The 19,679-nt window shown below is 41.0% G+C and overlaps 1 non-coding gene and 1 pseudogene across 1 annotated transcript; one reads left to right on the top strand and one right to left on the bottom strand.

The window, feature by feature from the left end:
* Nucleotides 1-961: 961 nt before the first annotated feature.
* On the bottom strand, nucleotides 962-5,507 carry LOC148916876 (uncharacterized; annotated as a pseudogene).
* Nucleotides 5,508-6,151: 644 nt separating this feature from the next.
* Nucleotides 6,152-6,257, top strand: LOC148916875 (small nucleolar RNA R71). The gene has a single exon (XR_016127539.1). It is a non-coding gene; the product is annotated as a small nucleolar RNA R71 (small nucleolar RNA).
* Nucleotides 6,258-19,679: the final 13,422 nt, after the last annotated feature.

Below are 19,679 nucleotides of genomic sequence, written 5' to 3'. Positions count from 1 at the left end.
AATGACATCCTTAAGTGTAGTGTGTGAATGCCAAATCAGAACAACACCTGCAACTCAAATAAGTATATGCACACACTTAGAGCAAAATCAAAATTCGAACCCCATAAGCTCATTATCCAATCTTCTTTCCACATAATACCATGCAACACCAAGGATCAAAAGGACTTTACAAGGGTAGTAATGAGGTTTAGGGTAGTGGTTGAACGAAAGAAGGGATATGAGATATACAATATTTTGAGCATAATTAAAGCATAGGTAAGAGCATAAGAGATTACTGAACTTTGTAACAAGCAAGGAACACATACATGAGCAGATTTTCAACATAATTTCAACACCTTCATATCTGTTTATTTGGCCTAATTTTGTGGCTCTTTACCCTAGATCACCATGATCTTCTCTTTTATAACACCCTAGGGCCGTGACTACATTGGTCACACTTCATTACCTCTTTTGATTAGTTACCAATACCCCCAAACTTATTTCTTTTCAACACTTGGGTTATGGCACTAATGATTCACTTTTGCTCCAAAAACCTTGCATTCTTTATAACTCTTTTTTGAAGATAACTTTAATTGCTCATAGAATAAGTAAGAATAAGAAAACAGAGGTTCATTATGGTAGGAATGGTTTACACAAAGAAAGGCTTAACGCAGGCTCAAATGGGTTGAGTAGGGATGAATACATGTAGAGGGATGGTTAGAAAAGCTCAAACGGTTCAAACATGGCCTAAATCACTTCCTAAGCATTGTATGGCAACAAAATGTCTCAAGAGATATTCAAATAAGTTCTAGAGTACGAAACCAAGATCATGAGATAAGTAGAATTGCATAACATCTCCAAGTAGCAAGAAATTGGACTAACTCAGCAAAGTGCTCAATAAGTGCAAGGATGGCATGCAAGACAAAGTTAACTCAGAACCATACAAAGTCCTTAAAGAATGACTATCAATCTCTGAGAAACCATATTAGTATTAGATCCAAGTCTTATCATAGGTGTTTGGAAGGATAACAAGACAAGACACAAAATCCTGCGTTTTTAGACATTAGACACACTCAAAATTTTAAAATTTTTAAAATTTGACAATTTGAAACAACATAACTAAATCCTTCCCCCCAAACTTAAATGAAACATTGTCCTCAATGTCTAGAGTGTAAGAAAAAGCAATGCCTCATAAATGAAAGGAAAGAAGATAAGGGAAAGACATAACCAAAGGTTAGAGTTCAGAAAAACTCCCCTTTGAGGCAATTAGGACGCAAGCAAGCTTCCTCGCATATTCTATCTTCTCCTCGTCACCTTGGGTTGCCTCCCAAGAAGCGCTAAGTTTTATGTCTTCAGCCGGACGTCCAAACACTGGTGAGCTTCAAGAGAGTGGTGGAGGCTCCTTGAGTGCTTGAGACTCAATATTGGCATCAAAGTTGGCATCAAAGTAAGGTTTCAACCGATGTCCGTTCACCTTGAAGGTGCTGCCATCCTTAATATTTTGAATCTCCACTGCGCCATGATCAAACACATTAGTAATAACAAAAGGGCCAATCCACCGAGAACGAAGCTTACCTAGGAAGAGCTTAAGGCGTGAATTGAATAGGAGAACCTTCTGCCCTTTCTCAAACGTCTTCCTAAGAATTTTCTTGTCATGATATTGCTTTGTTTTCTCCTTGTAAAGCTTAGCGTTCTCATACGCTTCATGTCGCAACTCCTCCAACTCATTGAGTTGAAGCCTCCTCTTCTCACCAGCAGCTTTCATATCAAAATTGAAGGCCTTGATTGCCCAATAAGCCCTGTGCTCAAGCTCCACTGGTAAGTGACAAGGTTTTCGAAAACAAGCCTATACGGAGACATACCTATAGGAGTCTTATAAGCAGTCCTATAAGCCCACAGTGCATCATCCAAGCGCATGGACCAATCCTTCCTTGTGGTGTTCACTGTCTTTTCAAGTATGTGCTTAATCTCCCTATTGCTTATCTCAACCTGCCCACTAGTTTGAGGATGATAGGGTGTTGTCACCTTATGCGTGATTAAATATTTCTTCAAGAGTGCTGCAAAAGCTTGGTTAACAAAGTGGGAGCCACCATCACTAATGATTGCTCTAGGTGTGCCAAACCTTGCAAAAATATTTCCTTTGAGAAAACCAATCACAACCTTAGCATCATTAGTCCTAGTGGCAATGGCTTCCACCCATTTGGAAACATAATCGACAGCAACTAATATATATTCAAATCCATAAGAGGTAGGAAAAGGGCCCATGAAATCAATTCCCCAAACATCAATATATCAATGATTAAGATATTAGTGAGAGGCATCTGATTTCTAGCATTTAAATTACCCATCCGTTGGCATCTATCACATGAAGCACAAAAAGCAAAAGCATACTTAAAAAGGGTAGGCCAAAAGAAACCTGATTGTAGCACTTTGCTGGCAGTCTTCTTTGCTCCAAAATGTCCTCCACATGCATAGGAGTGACAAAACTCCAGAATGCTCTTAAAATCACCTTCAGGCACACACCTTCGAATTATTTGGTGGGCAATGCTCGAATAGATATGGATCATCCCAAAAGTAGTATCTTGCTTGCTTCCTAAGCTTGTCACATTGGAACGTAGATAACCCTGTAGGGAGTTCATTAGTGCATAAATAATTAACAATATCAGCAAACCAAGGCAATGGATTAAGAGAATTCAAAGCACAAATGGAGAAGAGTTGCTCATCAGGGAAGCTTTCATGCAATGGCAATGAATCCTCCTCTTCATTAGATAAATGCACCAATCTACTCAAGTGATCAGCCACAACATTCACACTTCCTTTCTTATCTTTTATCTCCAAGTCAAACTCTTGCAACAAGAGAATCCATCTAATGACTCGTGGTTTGGCATCCTTCTTGGCTAACAAGTATTTTAATGCTGCATGATCAGTGTAAACAATAACCTTGTTAGTAATCAAATATGATCTGAACTTCTCTAAAGCAAATATGACACCTAACAACTCCTTCTCCGTGGTGGAATAGTTGAGTTGGGCATCATTGAGGGTTCTACTAGCATAGTAGATGGCATGTGGCTTCTTATCAACTCGTTGTCCCAAAACAGCTCCAACAGCATAATCTGAGGCGTCACACATCATTCAAAAGGCAAGCTCAATCTGGTGGTATAATGATTGGGGCAGTTGTGAGCATCTTCTTCAAAGCATTGAAAGCATTCTCACAGTTTTGATCAAAGACAAAATCCATGTCCTTGGCAAGGAGATTGCACAAAGGCCTCGCAATCTTAGAAAATTCCTTAATGAAACGCCTATAGAAACCTGCATGGCCAAGGAAAGAACGTACTTCTTTGACAGAAGTAGGTGAGGGCATGGAGGCAATCAAATCAATCTTAGCTTTATCTACCTCGATTCCTTTACTAGAGATGACATGACCAAGAACTATGCCTTGGTTAACCATAAAATGACATTTTTCCCAATTAAGCACAAGGTTAGTACTGTTCACATCTAGCTAACACCTTGGATAAGTTATGCAAGCATTGATCAAAAGAATCACCAAAGACAGAGAAGTCATCCATGAATACCTCAATGAACCTTTCTACCATGTCGGAGAAAATGCTCATCATGCACCTTTGAAAAGTGGCTGGGGCGTTACAGAGACCAAAAGGCATCCTCCTATAGCGAAAGTGCCAAAGGGACATGTGAAAGTCGTCTTCTCTTGATCCTCTGGGGCTATGGCGATTTGGTTGTAGCCTGAATATCCATCAAGGAAGAAATAGTGGCTATGGCCAGCCAATCTCTCAAGCATCGATCAATGAATGGAAGAGAAGTGATCTTTGCTTGTTCTTTGTGTTGAGCTTCCTATAATCAATGCAAACTCTCCAGCCCGTGGTCACCCGTGTAGGTACAAGCTTGTTTGCTTCATTCTTCACCACTGTGATACCTGACTTTTTAGGGACAACTTGCACTGGGCTCACCCATTTACTATCAGATATAGGGTAAATAATACCAACATCTAAAAGCTTCATTACCTCTTTCCTTACCACCTCCTTCATGTTTGGATTGAGACGTCTTTGGGCATCCCTCTTAGGCATTGCATTGTCTTCCAATAATATCTTGTGCATGCATAGTGTTGGACTTATGCCTTTGATATCTGCAATGCTCCACCCAATTGCCGTTTTGTGCTCTTTTAGAACTCTCAAAAACTTCTTCTCATCATTTGGTTCGAGGTGTGAGGCAATGATAACAGGTAGAGTCTCATTTTCACCTAAATAAGCATATTTAAGGTGTTTTGGCAATTGCTTTAATTCCAACTCTGGTGCCTGCACAATAGAAGGTAAAACCTTATTAGTAGGTGGGGGTAATGATTCAAATTGGTTTGCATACCTCTTTCCAACTTCTATGTAGCTATCCATGCTGCAAACAAGCTCAAAAAGTAAAGGAGAAATCACAGCCTCTAAGCTGTCCGCTTCTTCTTTCCTTATGCTTTGTGTGATGCATGCTTCAATGGGCTCCAAATAACTCATTGGCAGTGCTTCTTTCACCATAGTATCAATTGCATCAAGCTGGAAAACTTCATGCTCATCACTTGGAAACTTGGAGGCTTCAAACACTTTGAATGCTATTGTCTCATCAAACACGTTCATGGTCAATGAACCCTTCTTCACATCAATAATAGCACCGGCAGTTGCCATGAATAGCCGACCTAGAATGAGTGGTAACTGATTGTCATGAATTGGTACTTCTTTCATTTCCAACACCAAGAAATCTGCTGGCAAAATTAGCTCTTCCACTTTCACTAAAACATCTTCTAGAATGCCCTTAGGGTACCTAATAGTTCTATCTGCCAATTGAATGCTCACAGATGTGGCTTGCAACTCACCAAGGTTAAGTTTCTCATAAACATGATATGGCATAAGGTTTATAGAAGCACCAAGATCAAGCAAAGCTTTTTCAAACTTAAAATCACCAACTATACAAGGTATAGAAAATAAACCTGGATCCTTTAGCTTTGGAGGTAGCTTTCTTTGTAACACTGCACTTACCTCTTCACTCAATGCAACTTGTTCATGCTCTTTGAATCTCCTCTTGTTAGTGCATAGATCCTTCAAAAATTTTGCATACTTTGGAATCTGAGCAATGGCATTGAGCAATGGGATGTTGATTTGCACCTTCTTGAATGTTTCCATTATCTCATCCAAGCCTTGATCTTTCTTTGACTTTGATAACCTGCTGGGAAAGGGTGCAATAGGCCTAAAAGCATTAGTTGAAATTGGAACTTGATTAACATTAGATGATACCTTAGAGTTTGTGCTCTTTCCAGGAAGGATTGAGGGACTGTTTGTCGGAAGTGTGGGCTGCCCATGTGGTGGCTGAATGATCTCCACGTTTTCTCCATCCTCTTGCTCTTCGTTGACATCTCCAACCTTGTTATCAACTTGTTTACCACTTCTCAAGATGTGTACTGCTTTAGCATGCTCTTGATGCCTTGGATTCACCTCTGTTTGGCTCTGAAATGTTCCGGATGCCCTATTGCTCATGGAGGATGCAATCTGCCCAACTTGCACTTCTAGTTTGTTCACTTTGCATTTTGAAGATTCTGATTGGTTTGCATCTATTGCCCCATGAACTTCTTGAACATGTCTTGCAATTCTCCCATTTGATCACCTTTTGCTCTTGCACTTGTTGGGAGCTTTGGAATTGCCTTTGTTGTATTTGAAATCCTAGGGAGGTCCTTGAGATTGTTGCACATTTGAGTTATTGCTCCACTTGAAATTAGGATGATTTCTCCACCCCGGATTGTGCGTGTTTGAGTAAGGATCATTATTAGGATTCCTTGCTTGAAGGGCATTTGCTTGTTCTAGCATGTGCTCTGCAAAGATTGATCTTGAACTTCTACTTTGTTTCCTAGAGGGCGATCACTGTTGAAGCAAAGAACACATAACATCAAGTTTTGCAGCAGATCTCATTATTAGTACTTACCTCGAAACCACAGCTTTCATAGGAGCTCCTCTTTCCTTTATTGTGGCTCCATTGTTGAGAGTTAGCACTCAAATATTCAAAGAGAGTAAAAGCCTCATCTGCTGTTTTGTTCATCAGTCCTTCTCCACTTGTTGCATCTACCATCATCCTTTCGGAATCAAGCAAACCTTCATAGAAAGATTACATTTGCATCCAACTCTCTATGTTGTGGTGTGGGCAGAACTTATCATCTCCTTGTACCTCTCCCAACATTCATGAAAAGCTTCTCTTTCCTTTTGTGTGAAACCAAGGATTTCCTTTCTAATCTTGTTAGTCTTTTGAGCCAGAAAGAATTTCTGCAAAAACTTATTAAAGCTCATCCCAAGTACGAATTGAAGCATTAGACAAAGTATAACCAAGACTTAGCCTTATCTTTTAAACTGAATGGGAATAGCCTCATCTTAATCTGCTCATCATCAAGGCCATGAATTTTGATCGTAGCACATATTTCAAAGAATTGCTTAATATGCATGTAAAGATCCTCGGTGGTATTACCATAATAAGTTGGAAGAAGATGAATCATACCACTTTTAAGCTCAAACTGTCAAGCTGTGAGTTGAGGATAGCGATGCACGAAGGTTGATCGGTGACTTTGGGAATGGAAAACTCACGGGGTTTCGAGGTTGGACAACAAGCTCACCACCTCCTTCAACATTATTGTTGGTGTTCGGAATCTCTGCCACCGTGCTTGAACCTTCAGATTCGGAACTTTTAGAATCAGCTTGAAGAACTATAATTCCACCTCAAACCAGACGTCTAGCGGTTCTTGGTGAAAGTGGCTCAGGTGAACTTTGCATAGTTTTAGCCATTCGATTTCACTCCAAACCAACCAAATGACTCCTCCCACGATATTATGATGTTCCCCAAGTTTTGGACTCAATCCGATATCGGTTGGTCCATGAAATTGGACAATTCAGTTCGTATGAAGTTCGTTCTGAAATGGAGTGGTTGGTGTATTGCATAGTTCTAGAGATTGGATTTCACTCAAAACGCACCAAATGACTCCTCCCAACATATAATGTTGTTCCCCATGTTTTGGACTCAATCTTATATCGACTGGTCCATGAAATCGGACAATTCAGGTTCGTATGAAGTTCGTTCTGAAATGGAGTGGTTGGTGTATTGCATAAATTTAGCCACGGGATTTCACTCCAAACCAACCAAATGACTCCACCCACGATATTATGTTGTTCCCTAAGTTTTGGACTCAATCCGACATCGATTGTTCCATGAAATTGAACAATTCAGGTTGGTACGAAGTTCGTTATGAAATGGAGTTGTTGGTGTATTGGAGAGTTCTAGAGATTGGATTTCACTCAAAACACACCAATGACTCCTCCCACCATATTGTGATGTTCCCCAACTTTTGGACTCAATCCGACACCGATTGTTCCATGAAATCGGACAATTCAGGTTCGTATGAAGTTCGTTCTGAAATGGAGTGGTTGGCTTTCAATCCAAACCAACCAAATGACTCCTCCCACCATATTACTATGTTCCCCATGTTTTGGACCCAATCCGATATCGATTGGTCCTTGAAATCGAACAATTCAGGTTCGTACCTTCTTCGTTCAAACGGAGTGGTGGTGTATTGCAAAGCTCTAGGGATTGGATTTCACTCAAAACACACAGAATGACTCCTCCCACCATATTACGATGTTCTTCATGTTTTGGACTCAGTCCGATATTGATTGGTCCAGAAATCGACAATTCAAGTTCAGAAGATCGTTCGAAATGGAGTGGTTGGTGTATTGCACAGTTCTAGGGATTGAATTTCACTCCAAACGCGACAAATGACTCCACCCATTATATTATGATGTTCCCCAAGTTTTGGACTCAATCCGATATCGATTGGTAGATGAAATCGGACAATTCAGGTTCGTACTTACTTGCGTTCAAATAAAGTGGTTGGTGTATTGCATAGTTTTAGCCATTGGACTTCTCTCCAAACCAACCAAATTACTCCGCCCAAGATATTGTGATGTTTACCAAGTTTTGGACTCAATCCGATATCGATTGGTCCATGAAATTGGACAATTCAGGTTTTTACAAATTTCCTCCTGAAATGGACTGGTTGGTGTATTACATAGTTTTATCCAATGGATTTCACTCCAAACCAACCAAATCACTCCCCCCAAGATATTGTGATGTTCCCTAAGTTTTCGACTCAATTCGATATCGATTGGACCACGAAATCGCTCAGTTCGTACCTACTTCGTTCAAATGGAGTGGTTGGTGAATTGCATAGTTCTAGGGATTTTACTTCCCTCAAAACCCACCAAATGGCTACTCCCACCATATTATGATGTTCCCTATGTTTTGGCCTCAATCCGATATCGATTGTTCCATGAAATCGGACAATTCCGGTTCGTACGAAGTTCGCTTGGAAGTGGAGGGGTTGGTGTATTGCGTAGTTTTAGCCATTGGATTTCGCTCCAAACCAACCAAATTACTCCTTCCACCATATTATGATGTTCCCCAAGTTTTAGACTAAATCCGATGTCAATTAGTCCACGAAATCGGAAAATTCAGGTTCGTACCTACTTCGCTCAAATGGAGCGGTTCGTGTTTTGGACTCAATCTGATATCGATTGGTCCATGAAATCGGACAATTCAGTTCGTACGAAGTTCGTTCTCAAATGGAGTCGTTGGTGTATTGCATAGTTTTACCCATTGGGTTTCACTCCAAACCAACCAAATGACTCCTCACACGATATTATGACGTTCCCCAAGGTTTGGACTCAATCCGATTTCGATTGGTCGATGAAATCGACAATTCAGGTTTGTACGAAGTTCGTTCTGAAATGGAGTGGTTGATGTATTGCATAGTTTTAGCCATTAGATTTCACTCCAAACCCTCCAATGGACTCCTCCCACCATATTATGATGTTCCCCATGTTTTGGACTTAATCCGATATCTATTGGTCCACAAAATCGGACAATTCAGGTTCATACGAAATTTGTTCCGAAATGGAGTGGTAGGTGTATTGCATAGTTCTAGAGGTTGGATTTCACTCAGAACCCCCCATATGACTCCTCGCACAATACGATGATGTTCCTCATGTTTTGAACTCAACCCGATATCGATTAGTCCAAGGAATCGGACAATTCAGGTTTGTACGAAGTTCGTTATGAAATGGAGTGGTTGGTGTATTGCCTGGTTTTGGCCATTGCATTTCACTCCAAACCAACCAAATGACTCCTCCCACGATATTATGGTGTTCCCCGAGTTTTGGACTCAATGGTTTGTACGAAGTTCGTCCTTAAATGTTGTGGTTGGTTTATTGCATAGTTCTAGAGATTGGATTTCACTCCAAACCCTCCAAATGACTCCTCCCACCATATTATGATGTTCCCCACGTTTTGGACTCAATCCGTTATCGATCGGCCCATGAAATCAGACAATTCAGTTCGTACGAAGTTCGCTCTCGAATGGAGTGGTTGGTGTATTGCATAGTTTTGGCCGTTTGGTTTCACTCCAAACCAACCAAATGACTCCTCCCACGATATTATGTTGTTCCCCAAGTTTTGGACTCAATCCGATTTCGATTGGTCCATGATATCGGACAATTCAGGTTTGTACGAAGTTCGTATCAAATGGAGTGGTTGGTGTATTGCATAGTTCTAGAGGTTGGATTTCACTCAAAAAACTCCAAATGACTCCTCCCACGATATTATGATGTTCCCCATGTTTTGGACTCGACCCGATATCGATTAGTCCAAGGAATCGGACAATTCAGGTTCGTAAGTTCGTTATGAAATGGAGTGGTTGGTGTATTGCCTGGTTTTGGCCATTGGATTTCACTCCAAACAACCAAATGACTCCTCCCACGATATTACGATGTTCCCCAAGTTTTGGACTCAATCCGACTTCGATTGGTTCATGAAATCGGACAATTAAGGTTCGTTTGAAGTTCATTCTTAAGTGGAGTGGTTGGTGTATTGCATAGTTTTAGCCATTGGGTTTCACTCCAAACCAACGAAATGACTCCTCCCACGATATTATGTTGTTCCCCAAGTTTTGGAATCAATCCGATTTCGATTGGCCCATGAAATCCGACAATTCAGGTTTGTACGAAGTTCGTTCTGAAATGGAGTGGTTGGTGTATTGCATAGTTCTAGGGATTGGATTTCACTCCAAACCCTCCAAAGGACTCCTTCCACCATATTATGATGTTCCCCATGTTTTGGACTCAATCCGATATCGATTGGTCCTTGAAATCGGACAATTCAGGTTCGTACAAAGTTCGTTCTCAAATGGAGTGGTTGGTGTGTTGCATAGTTGTGTCCATTGGGTTTCACTCCAAACCAACCAAATGACTCCTCCCACAATATTATGATGTTCCCCAAGTTTTGGACTCAATCCGACTTCGATTGGTCCATGAAATCTGACAATTATGGTTCGTATGAAGTTCATTCTTAAATGGAGTGGTTGGTGTATTGCATAGTTTTAACCATTGGGTTTCACTCCAAACCAACGAAATGACTCCTCCCACGATCTTACGATGTTCCCCAAGTTTTGGAATCAATCCGATTTCGATTGGCCCATGAAATCGACAATTGAGTTCAAGTTCGTTCAAATGCAAGTGGTTGGTGTATTGCATAGTTCTAGAGATTGGATTTCACTCCAAACCCTCGAAAGGACTCCTTCCACCATATTATGATGTTCCCCATGTTTTGGACTCAATCCAATATCGATTGGTCCTTGAAATCGAACAATTCAGGTTCGTACGAAGTTCGTTCTCAAATGGAGTGGTTGGTGTGTTGCATAGTTGTGCCCATTGGGTTTCACTCCAAACCAACCAAATGACTCCGACGATATTATGATGTTCCACAAGTTTTGGACTCAATCCGATTTTGATTGGTCCATGAAATCGGACAATTCAGGTTTGTACGAAGTTTGCTCAGAAATGGAGTGGTTGGTGTATTGCATAGTTTTAGCCATTGGATTTCACTCCAAACCAACCAAATGACTCCTCCCACGATACTATCGTGTTCCCCAAGTTTTGGACTCTATCCGATATCGATTGCATAGTTCTAGAAATTTGATTTCACTCAAAACCCACGAAATGACTCCTCCCACCATATTACGATGTTCCCCATGTTTTTGACTCAACCCGAAATCGATTGGTCCATGAAATCGGACAATTTAGGTTTGTACGAAGTTCGTTCTGAATGTAGTGGTTGGTGTTTTGCATAGTTTAGCGATTGGATTTCACTCCAAACCAACGAAATGACTCCTCCCACGATATTATGATGTTCCCCAAGTTTTGGACTCAATCCAATTTCAATTGGTCCATGAAATCGGACAATTCAGGTTCGTATGAAGTTTGTTCTAAAATAGAGTGGTTGGTGTATTGCACAGTTCTAGAGATTGGATTTCACTCAAAACCCACCAACTGACTCATCCCATGATATTATGATGTTCCCCACGTTTTGGACTCAATCCGATTTCGATTGGTCCATGAAATCGGACAATTTAGGTTCGTGCTGAAATGGAGTGGTTGGTGTATTGCATAGTTTTAGCCATTGGATTTCCCTCCAATCCAACAAAATGACTCCTCGTACGATATTATGATGTTCCCGAGTTTTGGACTAAATGCGTTTTGATTGGTCCATGTAATCGGACAATTTAGGTTCGTACGAAGTTCATTCTGAAATGGAGTGGTAGGTGTAGTGCATAGTTCTAGAGATTGGATTTCACTCAAAACCCTCCAAATGACTCCTCCTACCATATTACGATGTTCCCCAAGTTTTGGACTCAATCCGAAATCGATTGGTCCATGAAATCGGACAATTCAGGTTCGTACGAAGTTCGATCTGAAATGGAGTGGTTAGGGTATTGCATAGTTTAGCCATTGGATTTCACTCCAAACCAACCAAATGACTCCTCCCACGATATTATGACGTTCCCCAAGTTTTGGACTCAATCCAATTTCGATTGGCCCTTGAAATTTGACAATTCAGTTCGTACAAAGTTTGTTGAAAAATAGAGTGGTTGGTGTACTGCAGTTCTAGAGATTGATTTCACTCAAAACCCACCAACTGACTCCTCCCGCCACATTATGATGTTTCCCATGTTTTCGACTCAATCCGATTTCGATTGGTCCATGAAATCGGACAATTCAGGTGTGTACGAAATTGCGTTCAAATGGAGTGGTTGGTGTATTTCATAGTTTTAGCCATTGGATTTCACTCCAAACCAGCCAAATGACTCCTCCCACGATATTATAATGTTCCCCGAGTTTTGGACTAAATCCGTTTTCCATTGCTCCATCAAATCGGACAATTCAGTTCGTACGAAGTTCATTCTGAAATGGAGTGGTAGGTGTAGTGTATAGTTCTGGAGGTTGGATTTCACTCAAAACCCTCCAAATTACTCCTCCCACCATATTATGACGTTCCCCATGTTTTGAACTCAACTCAAAATCGATTGGTCCAAGAAATCGGACAATTCAAGTTCGTACGAAGTTCGTTCTCAAATGGAGTCGTTGGTGTATTGCAAAGTTTTACCCATTGGGATAGTTTTACCCATTGGGTTTCACTCCAAACCAACCAAATGACTCCTCCCACGATACTATGACGTTCCCCAAGTTTTGGACTCAATCCGATTTCGATTGGTCCACAAAATCGGACAATTCAGGTTTGTACAAAGTTCGTTCTGAAATGGAGAGGTCGGTGTATTGCATAGTTTAGCCATTGGATTTCACTCCAAACCAACCAAATGACTCCACCCACGATATTACGATGTTCCCCAAGTTTTGGACTCAATTCGACTTCGATTTGTCCATGAAATCGGACAATTAAGGTTCGTACGAAGTTCATTCTTAAATGGAGTGGTTGGTGTATTGCATAGTTTTAGCCATTGGGTTTCACTCCAAACCAACGAAATGACTCCTCCCACGATATTACGATGTTCCCCAAGTTTTGGAATCAATCCGATTTCGATTGGCCCATGAAATCAGAGAATTGGTTCATACGAAGTTCGTTCTGAAATGGAGTGGTTGTTGTATTGCATAGTTCTAGAGATTGGATTTCACTCCAAACCCTCCAAAGGACTCCTTCCACCATATTATGATGTTCCCCATGTTTTGGACTCAATCCGACATTGATTGGTCCTTGAAATTGGACAATTCAGGTTCGTACGAAGTTCATTCTCAAATGGAGTGGTTGGTGTGTTGCATAGTTGTGCCCATTGGGTTTCACTCCAAACCAACCAAATGACTCCTCCCACGATATTATGTTGTTCCCCAAGTTTTAGACTCAATCCGATTTCGATTGTTCCATGAAATCGGACAATTCAGGTTTGTACGAAGTTCGTTCTGAAATGGAGTGGTTGGTGTATTGCATAGTTTTAGCCATTTGATTTCACTCCAAACCAACCAAATGACTCCTCCCACGATATTATGGTGTTCCCCTAGTTTTGGACTCAATCCGACATCGATTGGTCCATGAAATCGGACCATTCAGGTTCGTACGAAGTTCATTAGTAAATGGAGTGGTTTGTGTATTGCATAGTTCTAGAGTGGTTTGTGTATTGCTCCCCATGCTTTGGACTCAATCCGTTATCGATTGGTCCATGAAATTGGACAATTAGGTTCGTACGAAGTTCGTTCTCAAATGGAGTGGTTGGTGTATTGCACAGTTTTGGCCGTTGGATTTCACTCCAAACCAACCAAATGACTCCTCCCACGATCTTATGATGTTCCCCAAGTTTTGGACTCAATCCGACTTCGATTAGTCCATGAAATCAGACAATTCAGGTTCGCACGAAGTTCGTTCTGAAATGGAGTGGTTGGTGCATTGCATTGTTTTAGCCATTTGATTTCACTCCAAACCAACCAAATGACTCCTCCCACGACACCATGATGTTCCCCAAGTTTTGGACTCAATCCGATTTCGATTGGTCCACAAAATCGGACAATTCAGGTTTGTACAAAGTTCGTTCTGAAATGGAGAGGTTGGTGTATTGCATAGTTTAGCCATTGGATTTCACTCCAAACCAACCAAATGACTCCTCCCACGATATTACGATGTTCCCCAAGTTTTGGACTCAATTCAACTTCGATTGGTCCATGAAATCAGACAATTAAGGTTCGTATGAAGTTCATTTTTAAATGGAGTGGTTGTTGTATTGCATAGTTTTAGCCATTGGGTTTTACTCCAAACCAACGAAATGACTCCTCCCACGATATTATGATGTTCCCCAAGTTTTGGACTAAATCCGTTTTCCATTGCTCCATCAAATCGGACAATTCAGTTCGTTAAGTTCATTCTGAAATGGAGTGGTAGGTGTAGTGTATAGTTCTGGAGGTTGGATTTCACTCAAAACCCTCCAAATTACTCCTCCCACCATATTATGACGTTCCCCATGTTTTGAACTCAACTCAAAATCGATTGGTCCAAGAAATCGGACAATTCAAGTTCGACGAAGTTCGTTCTCAAATGGAGTCGTTGGTGTATTGCAAAGTTTTACCCATTGGGATAGTTTTACCCATTGGGTTTCACTCCAAACCAACCAAATGACTCCTCCCACGATACTATGACGTTCCCCAAGTTTTGGACTCAATCCGATTTCGATTGGTCCACAAAATCGGACAATTCAGGTTTGTACAAAGTTCGTTCTGAAATGGAGAGGTCGGTGTATTGCATAGTTTAGCCATTGGATTTCACTCCAAACCAACCAAATGACTCCACCCACGATATTACGATGTTCCCCAAGTTTTGGACTCAATTCGACTTCGATTGGTCCATGAAATCAGACAATTAAGGTTCGTATGAAGTTCATTTTTAAATGGAGTGGTTGTTGTATTGCATAGTTTTAGCCATTGGGTTTTACTCCAAACCAACGAAATGACTCCTCCCACGATATTATGATGTTCCCCAAGTTTTGGAATCAATCCGACTTCGATTGGTCCATGAAATCGGACAATTGTTTCGAAGTTCGTTCAAATGGAGTGGTTGGTGTGTTGCATAGTTGTGCCCGTTGGGTTTCACTCCAAACCAACCAAATGACTCCTACCAAGATATTATGTTGTTCCCCAAGTTTTGGACTCAATCCGATATCGATTGTTCCATGAAATCGGACAATTCAGGTTTGTACGAAGTTCGTTCTGAAATGGAGTGGTTGGTGTATTGCATAGTTTTAGCCATTTGATTTCACTCCAAACCAACCAAATGACTCCACCCACGATATTATGGTGTTCCCCTAGTTTTGGACTCAATCCGATATCGATTGGTCCATGAAATCGGACCATTCAGGTTCGTACGAAGTTCATTCGTAAATGGTGGGGTTTGTGTATTGCATAGTTCTAGAGATTGGATTTCACTCCAAAACCTCCAAAGGACTCCTCCCACTATATTATGATGCTCCCCATGTTTTGGACTCAATCCCTTACCGATTGGTCCATGAAATCGGACAATTCAGTTCGTACGAAGTTCGCTCTCAAATAGAGTGGTTGGTGTATTGCATAGTTTTGGCGTTGGATTTCACTCCAAACGAACCAAATGACTCCTCCCACGATGTTATGATGTTCCCCAAGTTTTGGACTCAATCCGACCTCGATTGGTCCATGAAATCGGACAATTCAAGTTCGTACGAAGTTCGTTATGAAATGGACTGGTAGGTGTATTGCATAGTTTTAGCCGTTGGGTTTCACTCCAAACCAACCAAATGACTCCTCCCACGATATTATGATGTTCCCCAAGTTTTGGAATCAATCCGATTTCGATTGGTCCATGAAATCGGACAATTCGGGTTTGTACGAAGTTTATTCTGAAATGGAGTGTTTGGTGTATTGCGTAGTTTTAGCCACTGGATTTCACACCAAACCAACCAAATGACTCCACGATTATATGCTGTTTCCCAAGTTTTGGACTCAATCCGATTTTGATTGGCCCATGAAATCGAACAATTCAGTTTTTACGAAGTTCGTGAAATCGGACAATTAGTTTCGAACGTTCGTAAATGGAGTGGTTCGTGTATTGCATAGTTCTAGGGATTGGATTTCACTCCGAACCCTCCAAAGGACTCCTCCCACCATATTATGATGCTACCCATGTTTTGGACTCAATCCGTTATCGATTGGTCCATGAAATCGGACAATTGAGGTTTGTACGAAGTTCGTTCAAATGGTGTGGTTGGTGTATTGTAGTTTTAGCCATTGAGTTTCACTCCGAACCAACCAAATGACTCCTCCCACAATATTATGATGTTCCCCTGTTTTGGACTAAATCTGATTTCGATTGGTCCATGAAATTGGACAATTCAGTTCGTACAAACTTCGTTCTTAAATGGAGTGGTTGGTGTATTGCAGTTTTGGCCATTGGGTTTCACTCCAAGCCAACCAAATGACTCCTCCCACAATATTATGATGTTCCCCAAGTTTTGGGCTCAATCTGATTTCAATTGGTCCATGAAATCGGACAATTCAGTTTGTACGAAGTTCGTTCTGAAATGGAGTTGTTGGTGTATTACAGAGTTTTAGCCATTGGACTTCACTCAAAACCAACCAATTGACTCCTCCTACGATATTATGTTGTTCCCCAAGTTTTGGACCAAATCCGATTTCGATTGGTCCATTAAATCACACAATTCAGGTTGGTACGAAGTTCGTTCTTCAATGGAGTGGGTGGGGTCTTGCATAGTTCTAGGGATTGGATTTCACTCCAACCCCTCCAAATGACTCCTCCCACCGTATTACGATGTTCCCCATGTTTTGGACTCAATCCAATATCCATTGGTCCATGAAACCGGGCAATTCAGTTCGCACGAAGTTCGTTCGAGATGGGGTGGTTGGTGTATTGCATTGTTTTGGCCATTGGATTTCACTACAAACCAACCGAACTACTCATCCCACGATATTATGATGTTCCCCAAGTTTTGGACTCAATCCGATATATGTTGGTCTATGAAATCGGACAATTGAGGTTTGTACGAAGGCGTTCTGAAATGGAGTGGTTGGTATATTTCATAGTTTTAGCCACTGGATTTCACTCCAAACCAACCACATCACTCCTCCTACGATATTATGATGTTCCCCAAGTTTTGGAATCAATCCGATATCGATTGGTCCATGAAATCGGACAATTCAGGTTCGTACGAAGTTCGCTCGGAAATGGAGTGGTTGGTGTATTGCATAGTTTTGGCCATTGGATTTCACTCCAAACCGGTCAACCGACTCCTCCCACGATATTATGATGTTCCCCAAGTTTTGGACTCAATCCGATATCGATTGGTCCATGAAATCGGACAATTCAGTTCGAGTTCGTTCGCTCAAGTTGTGTGGCTGGTGTATTGCATAGTTCTAGAGATTGGATTTCACTCCAAACCCTCCATATGACTCCCCACCATATTATGACGTTCCCACATTTTGGACTCAATCCGATATCGATTCGTCCATGAACTCGACAATTCAGGTTCGTGAAGTTCGTTCTTAAATGGAGTGGTTGGTGTGTTGCATAGTTTTAGCCATTGGGTTTCACTCCGAACCAACCAAATGACTCCTCCCATGATATTATGATGTTCCCCAAGTTCTGGACTAAATCCGATTTCGATTGGTCCATTAAATCGGACAATTCAGGTTCGTACAAAGTTCGTTCTTAAATGGAGTGGTTGGTGTATTACACAGTTTTGGCCATTGGGTTTCACTCCAAGCCAACCAAATGACTCCTCCCACAGATTATGATGTTCCCAAGTTTTGGGCTCAATCCGATTTCAATTGGTCTATGAAATCGGACAATTCAGTTTTGTTCGAAGTTCGTTCTGAAATGGAGTGGTTGGTTTATTACATAGTTTTAGCCATTGGACTTCACTCCAAACCAACCAAATGACTCCTCCCACGATATTATGATGTTCCCCAAGTTTTGGACTAAATCTGATTTCGATTGGTCCATTAAATCAGACAATTCAGTTCAGACGAAGTTCGTTCTTCAATGGAGTGGTTGGTGTCTTGCATAGTTCTAGGGATTGGATTTCACTCCAACCCCTCCAAATGACTCCTCCCACCATATTATGATGTTCCCCATGTTTTGGACTCAATCCAATATCCATTGGTCCATGAAATCTGGCAAGTTTCAGTTCGTTCGAAATGGAGTGATTGGTGTATTGCATTGTTTTGGCCATTGGATTTCACTCTAAACCAACGAACCGACTCATCCCACGATATTATGATGTTCCCCAAGTTTTGGACTCAATCCGATATCTATTGGTCTATAAAATCGGACAATTCAGTTAGTACGAAGGCGTTCTGAAATGGAGTGGTTGGTGTATTTCATAGTTTTAGCCACTGGATTTCACTCCAAACCAACCACATCACTCCTCCTACGATATTATGATGTTCCCCAAGTTTTGGAATCAATCCGATATCGATTGGTCCATGAAATCGGACAATTCAGTTCGTACGAAGTTCGTTCGAAATGGAGTGGTTGGTGTATTGCATAGTTTTGGCCATTGGATTTCACTCCAAACCGGTCAACCGACTCCTCCCACGATATTATGATGTTCCCCAAGTTTTGGACTCAATCCGATATCGATTGGTCCATGAAATCGGACAATTCAGGTTCGTACGAAGTTCGTTCTGAAGTTGTGTGGTGTATTGCATAGTTCTAGAGATTGGATTTCACTCCAAACCCTCCAACCTCCCACCATATTATGATGTGCCCCATGTTTGGACTCAACCCGAAATCGATTGGTCCATGAAATCGGACAATTCAGTTTGTACGAAGTTCGTTGAACTGGAGTGGTTGGTGTATTGCATAGTTTAGCCATTGGATTTCACACCAAACCAATCAAATGACTCCTCCCACGATATTATGACGTTCCCCACGTTTTGGACTCAAATCCGATATCGATTCGTCCATGAAATCGGACAATTCAGTTCGTTATGAAGTTGTATGGCTGGTGTATTGCTAGTCCTCGAGCAAAACTGAAACTGAAAACACACAAGACAATAAAATCTAATTAGACCACTTTCGCTGGCTAAACAATTGCACTGAGCATGTGCAACAAGCCTTTAAACCTCTAGGTGTCCCTAGTAGGAGGAGTTGTGTCTCCTGAGGGTTTACAGTGATGACACCCGCAAACATCTGCATACTTGCAAACAAATTGGTTAAAGTATACTTATAGCAAACTAATGAGAACAATGAAAGCTTAGTCATACATTCAAACCACTAGTCTGCCACTTGAAAGAATCATATGATAAAGTGTAAAAAATAATTACTCCATGTCCCATGACTTCAAAGACACCATACTCAAATGCCAAAGATAGAAATCGCCTCAACTCTAGTCCTCACAGATATCACTCAAATTTTCACTCAGATCCTAAGGCACGGTCTCTCCTCAAACATATGTGAGTGAAGTTATGTAAAAGGAAATCAAAATCCTCACATATGAAATATGAAGTAAAAGCACAATTTCAGGACAGATCTCATGAAGGGAATCAAACACTAAGAATATGGATAGCACACATACTTAGCAGCACTCATGAATACATCCTCGAAGATCAGCTAGGTCTTTCACAAGGTTTGTAATGTTAAGGCTTGTCTTCCTTGTGAAAGCAGCAAGCTCTCCTCTTGAATTGATCTTTGTTGTTTGTTCGTGGCATCCAGGATCCATGCGATAATGGAAGGATTTAGAAATTACATCCTCTTTGATTTTTTTTCTTTTCTTTTCTAAAACTTTGTTTCTTTTT

This window comes from Prunus mume, linkage group LG5, assembly GCF_029339155.1.
Source record: "Prunus mume cultivar Tortuosa linkage group LG5, ASM2933915v1, whole genome shotgun sequence".
NCBI classification, from domain to species: Eukaryota; Viridiplantae; Streptophyta; class Magnoliopsida; order Rosales; family Rosaceae; genus Prunus; species Prunus mume.
Note: the sequence above shows the minus strand (reverse complement) of the source record. Positions and strands in the feature narration are given on the sequence as shown.